Source organism: Lepus europaeus, chromosome 2, assembly GCF_033115175.1.
Source record: "Lepus europaeus isolate LE1 chromosome 2, mLepTim1.pri, whole genome shotgun sequence".
NCBI lineage: Eukaryota > Metazoa > Chordata > Mammalia > Lagomorpha > Leporidae > Lepus > Lepus europaeus.
The window spans coordinates 55,681,255-55,697,949 of record NC_084828.1 but is presented as its reverse complement, the minus strand read 5'-3'; the positions used below and the strand labels follow the sequence as shown (position 1 = coordinate 55,697,949).

Sequence of the window (16,695 nt, the reverse complement as noted above, 5' to 3'; positions counted from 1 at the left end):
ATGTCAATTATATCTTCTTGTATTTACTCTATGGCTTTAGAGTCCATGATGGCATGTTCTTGCTTCTCTCACACTCTCTTGTAAGCTCTGGTCCTAACACAGGGCCTGGCACAGAGTAGATGCTATATAATTAGTTCAATCAGCTATCAATGTTCTGCATTTCTTAACTCTGGCGAACAAGTAGGCAAAGTAGTTTTTGTGAATGATGTATCTTTGGTTTGTTTCTTTCTAAATGCTGAGAAATCACTCCCTTATTAGTAAGTTCACTGTTACTTTTCACTCATGAGGAATCCCTTTGAGTGTCTTCTGCTTTGCAGACAATCCTTCTCCTTGTGGTTTGATATTTGAGCAGTTAACACAAGATAAGGGGTCATTTTGAATAATCTACTTGTGAGTTCAGAATCTTGCACCATGGCAAGAACTGCCGCTTTGTGGAGAATCCTAAGGGAAAACAAAACAAAACACTTAGAAAACATAAGAGCAAAGTGGCAGGACTTCATCTTCATACTACATGCTTTTTTTCCCCAAACATGAAGTTTCTATTTAAATATATATATAATATGGAGTTAAATATTTAGTTACACATAATATAGTATAATATTTATGTATAGGATATAGATAAATAACAACTTACCACCATATATAATGAAAATTGTGGATGCCATATTATTTACTATATAGATATTTATGAATTTATTTACTGAATTATCATTATTATAAGATATTTATAAATGTCATCATTAAATCACATCTAATATACTCTTCTCTCCCCATTTTATGATCTTTGTCTTGATTGTAGTTATACTAAAACTCCCACCCTCCTTACAATAGTGTATGTCTGTATACGCATAAATAATTGTAACATTTACATATGATGTAAATATGGAAAAATATTAAAAATTGTTAAATCTATGTATCCTTAATGAACTACTTGTACTTTTTTATATTATTTGGAATATTTTTTAAAAAATAAAAAAGTGCAAGAAGAATCTGTTAGAAAAGGAATTATAAAACTCACACATGAGAAACAAATGCTTGTGCTAAAATTGGAGATCATTATGCTTGGAGTTAGATGGCTTGCCTTTGGTTTTGGTGGTCAGCAGATCAATTTCCAAGTCCTAATAAGATGGCTTTATCAGGTGGTCACATGGCCCAACCACTGGTGTCAGCCCCACCCCCATCTTAATGGGATTTGCTGCTCCTACTCCCCTGCCTGCCCCCTGGCATAGTTTTAAAGGCACCTGTTCCCTAACACATATCTTTCTTTAAATTTCCTGATCTCTCTCTCTCTGTCTTTTGATCTTTCTCTTGTTCTCTCTCTTATGCTCTCCTCTCTTTTCTCTGATCTGTCAGGTTTCCCCTAATAAACCTTTTCCCTTAAAAAAAAAAAAAAAGATGGCTTTAAAGTCAAAGAGGAAAGCAACTGAGAAAAACTTTAGAAAACCCTTAGTATGTTTGTTTTTTTTCTTTGTCTATCTGATAATAAGACATTTTATATTCTTTTCACAGTGTTTGGAATGGTTCTCTGAATTCTAATACCTGACCCTATCCAAGCACATTAGATGAATCCAGTGATACAAAAAGAATAGTAATGGACTAGTTTAATATTTTAAGTAGAAACATTAACCTAAAACTACAGGGGAGTGTGACACTTAACTTCACTGATGTGACACTTGGATAATGCAACTCTTATTTAGCTTCACATTGAATTGCATCGAAGTTTGAGGTGAAGAGTTAAAATATAGCTAAAATAGGGGTGGGTCTTTTGGTGCAGTGGGTTAACCTCCTAATTGGGACACCTGTATCCCATACTGGAATTCCTCAGATTGAGTTCTGCCCCCACTTCTGATCTGCCTTCCTGCTAATACACTTGGAAAGCAGCAGATGATGACCCAAATACTTGAGTTCTTTCCACTCACATGGTAGATCTGGAAGAGCTCTTGGCCCCTGGCTTTGGCCTGGCCCAGTCCTAGTTATATAGGCATTTGGGGACTGAACCAGTAAAAAGAAGATTTCTATCTCTCCCTGACACTCTACCTTTCAAATAAATAAACACTTAAAATAATTAAAACAAATATTACATAAACAGCTTGCCCCCTATTTTTGCCACCATCTGATATAGTCAGCTTTATATTCTAGCTACTTAGCTCAGAACATGTGTCCACCTTGAAACTTTGCACGTGGTAAAGAAGCATACATCTTTTCTGTGGCTGATGAGGCATATGGGTTAGAAGGTCATTAGATATTAAATAAGCTGGAAAATAGTTTTAGAAGTTAATATAAGAGAAATTTAAAACATATGAAGTAAAATTCCACATAAATCAATGTTTCTCAGTGTTGGCTGCTCATCTGAATTCCTCAAAGTTTTCTTAACCATATATGTCTACCTAGGTCTTACCTCTATTTCTGGAATAGCTTAAGGATTTTAAAAAGCTGTCTTAAGTAAAACTGGTTGAAAAAATGAAGCATATTAGAATTTACTGACTTTAGGTATTTCATAATGTTGTCAGACAATATCATGATCAACTCTGGTTGTCATCTGGTAAGAAGAAGCACGGTATTTAATCCTGGTTCTGTCCTTTAATCCATCGCTAGTTTAAGTATTTTGTTTAATGTATGTCCTACTTTCCAAACTGCAAGCTTGTTGAATATAGGAACATCCTTATATTGTGTTATTGTGTATATCCAAAGCTTTGTATGCTATCAGGCATATGGTAGGATCCCAAATCATGTGGAATGAATGAACTACTTATAAAGAGATTTGTGTTATAAATACCTTCTGGAAAGTGTCATATCAGGCTAATGTCATGTCAAAATTTCTTCTATGGATGTAAATTGTCTTTCCTTACCTTCCTTTCAAAGCCCTAATTCTCTATCAACTAAACTTCCTTTTAACAAAGTAAGGAAGCATGGAATTGATTTTTCACATTTCTATTTTAAATAAATTTCCAGGTTTATTTAATGATATTTGACATTGCTTCTAGGCCTTTTGTAAGTGTAATAATAGTTGACAAATAAAACAGTATTTATTTAAATTCACAATGTGATTTTTTGTTAGTAATACATGTTAAATATTCACCACACTCAAATTAGTAAATCTATCACATCAGATGGTTACTATTTCCCCATTTCTTTTTTTCAAATTTATAGAAAGGGAGTAGATTTCATGTATTTCATATATACAATTTTAAGAATGTTATGATACTTCCCACCCTCCCTCCACCTTCTTTTCTTATTTTTCTTACAAGTTTTGTGATAACATACTTTCAATTTACTTTATAATCGTAGCTTAATCCTTCACTAAAGAAAGAATTCAGTAAGTAGTAAGTAAAGACCACTGTTCCTCAGGAGTGTAGACAGGGATATAAATAGTAATCAGGTCTCAAGATGTAAATTTTACTCATTTACATTATACTTTTTTGTATTCTATATGTTACTTACCATGGATCAGAGAAAATATATGATATATTTCTTTCTAGGAATGGTTTATTTCACTGAGCATAATCGTCTCTAAATGCATCCATTTTGTTGTGGAAGACAGGTTGCATTCTTTTTTTTGTGGCTGAGTAGTATTGTATCATGTATATATACTATGTTTTCTTTATCTAGTTGTCAGTTGATGGATATTTGGGTTGATTTCATATCTTAGCTATTGTGAGTTGAACTGCTATAAACATGAGGATATAGGTAACTCTTTCATATGCTGGTTTCATTTCCTTTGGTTAAATTCCCAGGGATGGAATGACTGGGTCATATGGTAGATTAATTTTCAGGTTTCTGAGAAATCTCCATGCTGTCTTCCATAATGGTGTACCAGTTAACAGCATGTAACCCCATAAGAGGAAGGGTTTCACTTTGTTCACTGTTATAACTTTCTAAAAAATGATCATTTATTTAAAAGGCAGAATAACAGAATGAGAGGGAGAGAGAGAGCAACAACGAGTGAGTTATTTAGTTGGCAGGGTAGGGCGAATGGTGGTGGTGCCTTCTATCCACTGACTCAGTCTGCAGATGGCTGCAATGACACAGGCTGTAGCCAGGAGCCTAGAATTCCCTATTGGGCCATATTCTGCTACTTTCTCAGGCACATTAGCAGGAAGCTGGATTGGAATCAGAGCAGCTGGGCCTTGAACCAGCCTTCCATATGGGATGCTGACACTGAAAGAGCAGTTGAAGCCACACTGCCACAATCTCAGTCCATGCTGTATCTTCTACATCCCTTGAAATAAGGTCTCAAATATCTCTATAAAGAATGAATCCTGGGCCAGCGTTGAAGCTCACTAGGCTAATCTTCCGCCTGCGGCACCAGCACCTCAGGTTCTAGTCCTGGTTGGGGCGCCGGATTCTGTCCCGGTTGCCCCTCTTCCAGGCCAGCTCTCTGCTATGGCCCGGGAGTGCAGTGGAGGATGGCCCAAGTGCTTGGGCCCTGCACCCGCATGGGAGACCAGGAGAAGCACCTGACTCCTGGCTTCAGATCAGCGCGATGCGCCGGCCGCAGCGGCCATTGGGGGGTGAACCAATGGCAAAGGAAGACCTTTCTCTGTCTCTCTGTCTCTCTCTCTCTCTCTCTCTCACTGTCCACTCTGCCTGTCAAAAATAAATAAATAAAAAATGAATCCTATTTCAGTGCTTTCTAAACTTCCTTCCAAGAAAATCGAAGACTCTTCAGATATGCCTGATTTGTGAGATGGGAATGGTCTATAAGGCAGAGAGAAGCTAAACAGGTAGGACTAGACTCTGTCACATTTTTACTTTAACTAGAGCAACACTTTTACTCATCGAGGCCCTTCATTTTATTTTTAAAAGTTGAAAGTTACTGTCTTGTCCTATTTCAGAGGGAAATTTCCATAAAAAGTTTTGTCCTGTAGGTTTATTTTAAAGAAAAAACATTTTAAACCTTGTAATCAGAGTGGAACACACATATAAAAAGCACACAAAACATATGTAATGCATTTATAACAAAGCAAATACCCCGTAAAAACCAAGGCCAATAAGTAGAGAAGATAGCCAGCATCCCAGAAGCTCCTTTCTAGTTCCCTTTCCAACATTTTTTTCCTTCTACCAAAGGAAACCATCATGTTGACTGCTAGCATTCTTTTTATGCTCATTTAAATAATGCTATATGAAAAAGAAAACATATTGTATACATCTTCTTGTGTTCACTTCTTTTTCTTAAAATTGTTTCTGAAATGACTCCACATGGTTTTATTTTACTTATTATCAATGCTGCATATTTTTCTGTTCTATGAAAATATAACAGTTTTTCCATTCTACTGACTGATGACCATTTGAGTTGTTTCCAGTTTGGACTACTATGAATAATACTACTGCTGTGAATATTTTCATATGTACTAAGCATGCATTTCTATTGGGTCCATAACTAGGAGTGAAATTACTAGTTTTAGCACTTGGAGATCCAGTCCAAATTTGCTACTGCCTAACAACTTTCTAACGTGAGCATTCCAATATGCAAGCTCAGCAGTATATGAGCCCTCACTTGCATCGTTCTTTCTTCACATCAATATTTAGTATTTTCAGTCTCCTTAAATTTAGTTGCTATGGTGAATATGTAGGATAGAAGTACCTCATAGTTTAAAATTCATTTCCTTGACTACTAAAAATTAAGTTGTTGAATCTCTTGCCCATTTCACTACTGGGTCATCTCTTTATTTTACCACTGAATTGTCTCTTAAATCTATGAGTTTAATGCATACATTAGATGTAAGTCATAGATTGCTAGAAAAACTTGTTCCCATCTAAAGCTTGCTATTTCAGTCTCTTAATGCCTTTTGATGAGTAGAACATCATCTTATTTAAAAAAAAAAAAGGTTTATTTATTTGTTTGAAAGTGGAGTTGCAAAGAGGGAGAAGCAGAGGCAGAGAGAGAGAAATCTTCCCTTCACTGTTTCATTCACTGAACAGCTACAACTACCAGGGTTTGGTCAAACTGAAGCCGGGAGCCAGGAGCTTTCTCCAGGTCTCCCATGTGGATGCAGGGGCCAAAACACTAGGGTCATCTTCCATTGCTTTCCCAGCCACATTAACAGGGAGCTGGATCAGAAGTGGAGCAGCTGGGTTTTGAACTGGTGCCCATATGGGATGATGGTGCTGCAGGTAGAGGCTTAACCTACTATGCCACAGTGCTGGCCTCAGACCAATATATATTTAGTACATTTAAATGGACCAGTCTTTTTCTTTATGGTTCGTTTGTGTGTGTGTGTTTGTGTGTGTGTGTGTTCTTTTTAAATAATCTTTCCAATACTGAGATCATCAACAGATCTAAGGACTTTCTATAATGATGGAAATGTTTAACATCTGATATGTCAAATGCTATTTCCAAGTGCTACTGAGCATTTGAAATGTGCCTAGTGTGTCTGAGGAAATGGACTATGAATTTCATTTAAAATAATTTAAATTCAACTTATCACAGATGGTTGCTAGCTACTGTATCAGACTCATGCTAGAAATGTTACTGGGTTATTTTTACATTTAGATCTATAACCCAGCTGAGATTGATTTTGTGTGTTTCTATTGTACAATGTAAGAGTAGGGTTCATATTTTTTCCAGGTGGATATCCAATTGCCCCAGAATAATCTGTTGAAAAGATTCTACTTTTTTAGGGCTCTGCAGAACACTTTATGTCTATATTCTTGTCTATTTGCATAGCTTTGTGTTGATTCTATAGTATCTTAATTATGTAAATGTACTAAATTTTCTTTAGATAAAGTTCCTTTTACTTTTTTCTTTAAGAGCATCCAAACCATATTTAGCTATTTGCATTTCAATATGAATTTTAGAATCCTTTTAATATTTTACACAGATACAACATTTTATTTGGTTTTTATCAGAATTTCACTGACCATAGGTCAGTTTTGGGGTCATTAATGATTAATATTTCATTGTCTGGATGAACCACAGTTTACACATGCATCTCTGAACTACCATTTGGTTGCTTCTAAGTGTGGCAATTATGAGTAAATATGCTATAAACATCCATATTCAGGTTTTTAATATAGAAATAATTTTTCAAAATATCTATACTTTAGAGCAAAGTTGGCCTGTACCAAAATTAGACTCACCTTCATTTTAATTCTTTGAAGAACTTTGTGTAAAATATATGTTATTTCTTAGAAGTGATATGTAGAGTAAATCAATAAAGTCAATTGGAACAGGATTTTTAGAGGGAGAGGGACAAATGTTTAAACTGTAAATTCAGTACATGAATTGAAAATTGTGGAATCAGAGTTGCTATTTCTTCCTGTGTCAACTTCAGAAGTTATATTTAATTTTGGTGGGGCTCTGTTCCTTTCATCTAAATTTTTTATCTTAACAGCACAAAGTGACTCATGATATCATCTTACTATTAATATCAATGCTTTGAAAACCTTAGGTGATGTCCTATTTTCATTTGTGATATTGCTTATTCATTCTTTCTCTCATTTCTTAACCATTCTCACTACTAATTTAAGTACTTTGTTAGCATTTCAAAGAATCAGGTTAAGGTGCTGTTTATCCTTTAGAATGTTTTTCTGTTTATTCAATTTCTGATTTCTTTCCTGTTCCTAATTTTGGGTATAATTTTCTGAGGTAGATTCTTAAATCAACTTACAATTGTTTTTTTATTTTTTTCTTTCCTTTTTGATTTTTAAAAAAATTCCAGCCTACACATATTAGGGAGAATAAGTGGTTTTGTCTTTCTGTGTCCAGCTTACTTCATTCAACATGGTGTCCTCCAGTTGGGTTTATATTGCTGCAAATGGTAGAATTTGGGGGCCAGAGCCATGGTGTGGCAGGTAAAGCTGCCACCTGCAGTACCGGCATCCCATATGGCACCAGTTAAAATCACAACTGCTCCACTTCCCATCCAGCTCCCTGCTAATGCACCTGGGGAAGCAACAGAAGATGGCCCAAGCCCTTGGGCCCCTGAACCCACGTGGGAGACCCAAAAGAAGCTCTTGATTCCTGGCTTAAGATCAGCCCAGCTCTGGCCATTGCAGCCATTTGGGGAGTGAACTAAGAGAAAGAGAGAGCACTCATTTCCTCCCCTCACTCCTCTCCCTTCTCTTTTCTGCCTCTTTGTAACTCTGCCTTTCAAATAAATAAATCAATCTTAAAAAAAAAAAGGTAGAATGTCATTCTTTTTTATAGCTGAATAGTATTCCACTGTGTGTATATACCACATTATCTTTATCCATTCATCTGATGATGGACACCTTGGTTTATTCCAATTTTTGCTATTGTGAACAGTGCTGCTATAAACATGGTGGTGCAGATATCTCTGATACACTGTGTTCAAGCCTTTTGGGTACCCCAAGAGTGGGACAGATAGATGGTTTGCAAATATTTTTCTCCATTTTGTTGTAAGTCTCTTCACTCCATTGGTCATTTCTTTTGCTGTGCAAAACTTCTGAGTTTGATGTAATCCCATTTGTTCAGTTGCTTTTATTGCCTGTGTTTTGGGTGTCTGGTCCAAGAAGTTGTTCCCTACACCAATGTTTGTAGTGTTTTCCCTACATTTTCTTCCAGAAACTTCAGAGGCTCAGGTCTTAAATTTAGGTCTTATATCCATCTTGAGTTGATTTTTGTGCATCATGATTTCTTTTTTTTTTTTTGGATCTAATATTTCTACACATATAAATTCAGTTTTGCCAGCACCATTTCTTAAAAAAAATTATCTTTACTCCACTGTATGGTCTGAGCATTTTTGTCAACAATCAATTGGCTTTATGTTTGTGGATTAATTTCTAGGCTCTCTATTCTGTTCCACTGATCTGTGTAATTTTTTTTAAAGATTTATTTATTTATTCGAAAGGCAGAGTAACAGAGTGAGTGAATGAGAGAGAGAGAGAGAGAAAGAGAGAGAGAGATCTTCCATCTGCTGCTTCACTCCCCAGATGACCGCAATGGCCATAGCTGTGCAAATCCAAAGCCAGGAGCCAGGAGAGTCTTCTTGGTCTCTCATGTGGGTGCAAGGGCCCAAGGATTTGGCCATTTTCTACTGCTTTCCCAGGCTATGCCAGAGAGCTGGATGGGAAGTGGAGCAGCTGTGATTCGAACTGGTGCCATATGGGATACTGGCACTGCAAGCGGCAGATTTACCTGCTATGCCACAGCACCAGCCCCAATGTATTGCTTTTAATCCCAATATCATGCTGATTTAATTACTATAGCTTTGTGGTATGCATTGAAGTTAGGTACTGAGATGCCTCCAGCTTGATTTTTCTTATTCAGGATTGCTTTTGCTAGTTGGGGTCTTTTGTGGTTCCATATGATCTTTAGGATTGCTTTTCCTATTTCTGTAAAAAATGTCATTGGCATTTTGATAGTGATTGCTTTGAATCAGTAGATTAGGTGGTATAGACATTTTGATGATATTGATTCTCCTGATCCATGGGTAAGGAACATCTTTCCATTTTTTGTGTCCTTAATGATTTCTTTTATTAAGGTCCAATAATTTGCATTGTAGCAATCTTTAACTTCTTTTAGTTAAATTTATTCCCAAATATTTGATTTTTATGTGGATATTATGAAGTCACCCACTATTATTATATTGAAGACTATCCCTCCCTTTAAGTGTAATAGTATTTTCTGTATATATCTTAGTGTTCTAGTGTTGGATCCATTTATGATTGTTATGTCCTCTTGCTAAGTAGAATCTTTTATCAAAATATAATGTCCTTATTTATCTCTCTCCCAACCCCCCCCCTTTATTTATTTTTTTTTCACAATTTTTGATTTAACATCCCTTTTATCTGATATCAAGTATCAAGATAGATATGCCTGTTCACTTTTGGTTTCTATTTGCCTGGTATATCTTTTTCCAACCCTTCACTTTCAGACTTTGTGTATCATTGTGAAGTGAGCTTCTTGTACGCAGCATATTGTGGGGTTATGTTTTTTTTTTTTTTTCAACCACAGAGTGGTAGTTTATTACAGTGAAATGAAACCCAGGCAGAGCAAATAGAGCAAAGACACACTGCAAGCTTTCATAAACCATTATTATTGCTTAATGTGTTGGGTTGTTATTTAATGATCACTGAGAACCCACAATGAGCGAAACCTAAGCTAAGGCAGTTCTAATTCCCTGATTATCTGAATGTTGTGCCCAGCATGGACTTCTGTACTATGTTGTGAACTTTGCTATTACTTTATTGTAAATAAAGACTCAATGTTTTAAAATCCCAGTACAAAAAGTCATTTTAGAATGAATGAAGGAAGCTTCCCCATTGCCAGCCAATCACCAAGTACATCAAGGATTCCATGTGCTATGTTCTTAGTTCTCTCTTTGCAATGGCTAAGACAAAAATCTAACCTAGTTCTACATGCATTTTTGTGGGTACATGTGATCATTTTCTCTATATTCTTGTTTTCTGGAATATAATTCCAATTATATTATCATTGGTTTAAAATCTTTTCAAGTAAAATAATAGTGAACATGTGCCTAAAACTTGCTGCCTATCAGACACTGTGGTAAGCATTTTACATAGATTAAAACTTAGTTGACTTTACAGCAACAACTTGAGGTAGGTGCTGTTAGTATCCTTACTTCATAGATGAAGAAATTGAAGCAGCAAAAAGTGGGTGCAACATCATATTACACTTCTTTGGTTAATCATTGTTCCAGGCATAGAACAAGATATGGTGCTTCTTGCCGGCGCTGCGGCTCACTAGGCTAATCCTCTGCCTTGTGGCGCCGGCACACCGGGTTCTAGTCCCGGTCGGGGCACCGATCCTGTCCCGGTTGCCCCTCTTCCAGGCCAGCTCTCTGCTGTGGCCAGGGAGTGCAGTGGAGGATGGCCCAAGTGCTTGGGCCCTGCACCCCATGGGAGACCAGGAGAAGCACCTGGCTCCTGCCATCGGATCGGCGTGGCGCGCCGGCCGCAGCGCGCCTACCGCGGCGGCCATTGGAGGGTGAACCAACGGCAAAAGGAAGACCTTTCTCTCTGTCTCTCTCTCACTGTCCACTCTGCCTGTCAAAAAAAAAAAAAAAAGATATGGTGCTTCTTGGCTTTTAAACTTTGCTTCCAAGGAAAAGCTCAGATCAAAGATTAAGGGAACAGTGGGCCAGCACCATGGCTCAATAGGCTAATCCTCCGCCTGTGACGCCGGCACCCCGGGTTCTAGTCCCAGTTGGGGCACCGGATTCTTTCCCGGTTGCCCCTCTTCAAGTCCAGCTCTCTGCTGTGGCCCGGGAAGGCAGTGGAGGATGGCCTAGGCCCTTGGGCCCTGCACCCGCACGGGAGACCAGGAGAAGCTCCTGGCTCCTGGCTTCGGATCAGCATAGTGTGCCGGCCGCAGCACGCCGGCTGCAGTGGCCATTGGGGGGTGAACCAACAGAAAAGAAGACCTTTCTCTCTGTCTCTCTCTCTCTCTCACTGTCTACTCTGCCCTCTCCCACTTCCTCTCCTTGTTCAGAAGGATTATCACCAGTTTTGGATGCATCTGGTAGCCATCTTCACTGAAAAACAGATTTCTCCCCTCAAAAGTGACATTGATCAGATACCTGTTTAGCATATTGGACTGGTAGATTCTCTTCTCATGGGTGTTATAGCAACTGCTTTTGGGCTCAGGGATGAAGCTGTGTTCAGACAACATGTCAGAAGCAGCAGTGGTGATGATGGCAATCCCATCTCTCACTCTGGCAGGCAGACCACAGTTCCACTCATCGTACGATACAGAAATGAGCCCAGTGGGGAACTCTGAGGGCACAGTATCTGTATATCCTGCCACCAGACTAGGCACAATCCATGTGTAGCCATAGCCCTTCAGCCCTACTAAGTTTGCCACTTCGAAGATGTAGGTGGCTTCTTCCTTGGTACAAAAAAAGAAGAAGGATGGGACTTTGGAGTTTCTTGAGCTGATTCTGGATCTTAGAATCTCCACATCCAGGGACATATCCAGTAGGAGGACTTCCTCCAACTCCCAGCTCATGAAGCTGTTCTCGATGGTGCTGCAGATCTTGTTTACAAAGTCCTGGTAGCCAGGGAAATAGGTGGTGACGATAGAAAAGATGTACCAGTCATATTCTTCCATGATGTTGAGCATCACAGAAGCCTGCTGTTCAATGGATGGGCCAAACTGGAAGAACATGGAGGATTCATCCCTGTCTGCCATTATCATAGAGGAGCCCCTGTGTATGCCCAGGATGGGGTGAGAGTCTGTGCTGAAATGAAATCCAGGATCTGAGCGATGGCTTCCTGGTCTGTGTCATCAGCAAACACCACCCACTGGATCTTCAGGTCAGACATGAGATCATAGATGCGGGTAATGATGCTCTTAAGGGTCAGTCTCATTCATGGCTACCAGCTCCACACGAGGCACCATGGAGAGATGGTGGAAGTCATCTTTCTCGTGGGCATCCTTGATGGCCACTTCATCTGAAGTGCCCACAAGGATGACAGTAATGCCAATGCTGGGGGGGGCTCTTCTGAGAGCGAGCTCTGCTGCCTGACATGACCAGGACAGCCAACACCAACCAGAACTTGAGAGAACAGCACTCTGCTCTGGGCTTCATCTTTAACTTCTCATCTCCATCTGGTGATGACCTTCTTCCTGGTGGAATTCCAAGGCAGTATAGGACATCACGCCATGAAGACAGAGCCAGGGTTATGTTTTTTATCCATTCAGTCAACCTAAGTCTTTTGGTTGGCTGATCCATTTACATCTAAGGGTAGAATTGATAGATAAGAAGTGAGACCTGTCATTTAGTTGATTGGATAATAATCCTACCTGTTCTGTTAGTGAATTTGGTGGTGTAATGTGTTTTGATGTTTATGTCTAACTCAGTAGGCCCTTCAGAATTTGTTGTAAATCTGATCTGGTCATGGTGAATTCTCTGTTTTCTACATGCTGGAAAAAAATTATTTCTCCTTCACTTTTTTTTTAAAAGATTTATTTCTTTATCTGAAAGGCAGAGTTACAGAAAGGCAGAGGCAGAGAGAGAGATAGGTCTTCCATCTACTGGTTTACTCCCCAGATGACCTCAATGGCCAGCAAGCTGCACCCATCCAAAGAGATCAATTTAGTATATATTAAGTAAAGATTTCATCAGTTTGCACCCACACCGAAACACAAAGTGTAAAGTACTGTTTGAGTACTAGTTATAGCATTAATTCACATTGAACAACACATTAAGGACAGAGGTCCTGCATGTGGAGTTAGTGTGCAGTGACTCCTGTTGTTGATTTAACAACAGTTGAAGTTAAAACTTTATGGTTACAAACTTCCACCTCCCTCTCTTATTCCCACTCTTAATTACTGAAATCCATCTTCAATTGATTTTATACAGTTATGATTAACTCTGTTAAGTAATGAGTTCAACAAATAGTGTGATGAGAAAAATAGAAGACATCTGAAATAGTCATGTTTTTTTTCTCATAGTCCTATCTCCAATATTCAGAACAGATTGCCAGTACTGATGACCCAAAAACGCTCTTATTAAACTTGAAAAGTGCTTGGACTTAAGTAGAATATTGATTCCTAATACTTCTCCTGTTATGTAGCTGCTGTAATAAAGTTTCATCTTCAGATATGTGAAATGACAATTATGCAAAGCACTTATGTACACTTAATAAGGTTGCATTTTTGTTTGAGAATGTGAAAGTACAAAGTATAGTAGACTTTGTCATATTTAATTGAGTGCCAAGAATAATACAGAAAATAAAGATAGTTGATGAGTGAGTTTATAAGGTTCTAAATTCCGGATAGTTAATTATAGAAAGGACTATACTGTTTTTTTTTTTTAGGGTGTCAGTTTCTTAAACTTTTTAGCACTCCAAATATAAGGTTAGAAGAAGAGTTTAGCAGTAAGCACCTTTTCCGTCAAGGATAAGTTTCAGCTTGGTCTTGCCAAGAAAACAGTGCTTGAGTCAGAGAAGGCATAATTAGTTTGAAGAATTCAGCTTTTTTGTAAACTTCCAGATATCAAAATAGATTTTGATATATAAATGACACTGCCTCTATTTCTATAACCATTTCTCCTGGACTGTCTAATTGGTCCTATGAAGGTATCCCTAAATGTTGTTATTGAAAACACGAAAAGCTGCCTCATTATTAAGTACATGTTATTTATGGAAGAAAAAAAAAATTGAATTGAGCGTTTAGGCTCCCTGTCATTATAGAATTTCTTTTTCCACACTAGTCAGTGACTTAATCTAAATTGTAAATGTTTGTAAGGGGTTAACTGTCCTACATCAAATTTGTATTCTATCCACTTATAGAGGAAGATGAGGTGGAACAGATAGAAGCTAGGTCTAGTTCATTTGCTTATGAATCAGCAAACACTAATGTAATGTCCCAGGTTGATTTGGTTATTTTGATATGTGGTAAAAATTATCTTTAAAGTCAAACAATACTTGTATTAATTGGAAGATCACAGTATATATTCATCATATTTTTCAGGACAGATAGTTCTTACTGTGGGCAAAACAGTCAAAATTTTACTGCAGGGTATTTCCATTCAGGTTCTAAAGAAAAGCATCTGTAGAGAAATATATGCAATATATAAGTTGTCCAGATTAGTGTTTATTTAGGGAAAGAAGTTTTGAAATGTTCCTCAAAGACAATTACTCATCAATTAAAAGTCCTCCAAAAATAACTATTGGGAAACTTTGAGATGTGGTGGTGGAAAAAGAAAAGTTCCCTCAGTTTTTTGGAGGGCATAATTAAAAAAAAATGCTTAATGGCTGTTTATTTGGTGCGGTAAAGATCAAATTTGTCAATTGTAACATTGCTGTTACATCTGAAATAAACTTATGTGATGTTCTGCTAAAAATTCATAATTTTTATTTTACTGATTGATGATTTAATCTCCAAAATTCCTATTTGGTTCTTCTTAATGAGTTGTATACCCTTAGTAATATTTTCATTCCTGTCACTCATTGATTTCCCCATTACATTAATTTGCCTCTCTGTATTCTCTTGCATCTTGTTGAGTTTCCTTACAACCATTATTTTGAATTCTAATCTGTAATTTCATAGATTTCATTAAGTTCAGGATCTACTTCTGGGGGATTATTGTGTTCTTTTGGAGATATCATGCTATCTTGCTTCTTCAGGTTTCTTGTGCCCTTATATTGATGGTTACCCACCTAGTGTATTCATCCTTTCTTCTTTATGGAGTAGATTTAATTGGAAAAGAGTTTATCTTTTAGTTAGAATGCTCAGTATCACTTGGCTTGTTGCTTCAGCTTTGTTTCTAGGTGAGCTCAGGTGTATAGTCTCTGAGTGACTTCTTTTGTCTTAATGTCAGCTGTGTTTATTATGCTGTACTCCAGTTTGCTGCTTTTCTTAGGGATAGAAGTGTGGCTTTTACATGAATAAGGGTTTCCTTGGGTGTGTATCTTTGACAGAAAGTTCAATGTCACTCTCCCTGTGAATGTGATATCCAGGACCTTGTTCTTGGTGCCAAGGAGACATTGGTGGCTGCCCCCTTGTCCTACTGGAAAGCCTGCACGATGCTGGGGCTTGTGGCATTAATTACTGTGGCTCAAGACTGTGTGATACATATGGACTCTTACTCAGGTCCTGCTAGGAGAGTCCAACTGATGCTGTGGCTTACCATCCCAACAGCCCTAGTCCTAGGACTAGTGAACTGAACCCTGTCCAGTCCTATAGGATGGCTAAAGGTATACAGGAAATTTTATTCTGGAAGGTATGAGTCCAGAGAGGTAGAATGCAGTTAGGTTCTTCTCTGTGTCTACCGGGTAGATTCCAGTGGCACCAAGAAATTTAGAATGAATTGTTACAGTTGTGGTGTTTCAGGGTATAATGGGTCATAACCCAGATCTCCCAGATTGGGAGAAGATATTTTTATGGGCTGCTGCTTCTTTTAGCCCCCAGAAGCTAAAGTTTTTCCACCTGGCTCATGTAGAGTATGTGAGCATATCTCAGGGGCTAATGACTCAAAACTCCCCCAGTTGCAGGATGAAGAGGATCTGTCCTTAGCCTCACACTTTGCCCTGACTATCCTGATGGTAGGAGGAGAACAGAGGCATGCTGCACAACTTTTCACTGCTAAGCATGGCACTCTGTGGGAATAGGGGAGGGAAATGTAGCAAGGCATCTTCCCTGCTCATAGCCTGGCATTTACTCAGACCCTAGTCAGCTCTTCAGGCTGAAATAAAAGGTAGTGAGAGACTGTGGAATTCTCTCCTAGCTAAGAATATGATTGTCAGGCACACAGCAATTTCTTCCTATATTGATGTCATAAGATGGCAGCTCACAGCTGGTAGCTGGCTGTACCACGCTGCTGGCTGCTGTGGTGTCCGTTTTCTCTCCTCTTGTCCCACAGAGTCTTCATTGTTTTGTTTGTGTGTGTGTGTGTGTGTTTTGTTTTTTTACTTCTTCTTCCAAAATTTCCATCAACCAGACCCCTGGAAACCTAGTCCTTCCCTTATTCTTTTCATATCCCAAAGCAGCTTAAGTTAGTGTGGTTATATTCTATTCAGTCATCTGGATTCTTCAGTGGTTTTTTCATTTTTAATATATGTGTATAAAGCAAAGTTTCCCTTTGCATGATTTTAGCTGCATTCTACATGTTTTAAGATAAAATGTTAATTATAATTCAATTCAAAATGTTTTGTATTTCCGACCTTGGTTTCCTTTCTTTCAAAACATCAGTGGGTTACTTCAATATGTGTTACTTAATTTCCAAACAAGTTGAATTTTTTTTTGTTGTCTTGCTGTTTTCAATT

At 38.0% G+C, this 16,695-nt stretch overlaps 1 pseudogene; it reads right to left on the bottom strand.

The window, feature by feature from the left end:
* Positions 1 to 269: 269 nt before the first annotated feature.
* LOC133750868 (glutamate receptor ionotropic, NMDA 2B-like) lies at positions 270 to 12,515 on the bottom strand (annotated as a pseudogene).
* Positions 12,516 to 16,695: the final 4,180 nt, after the last annotated feature.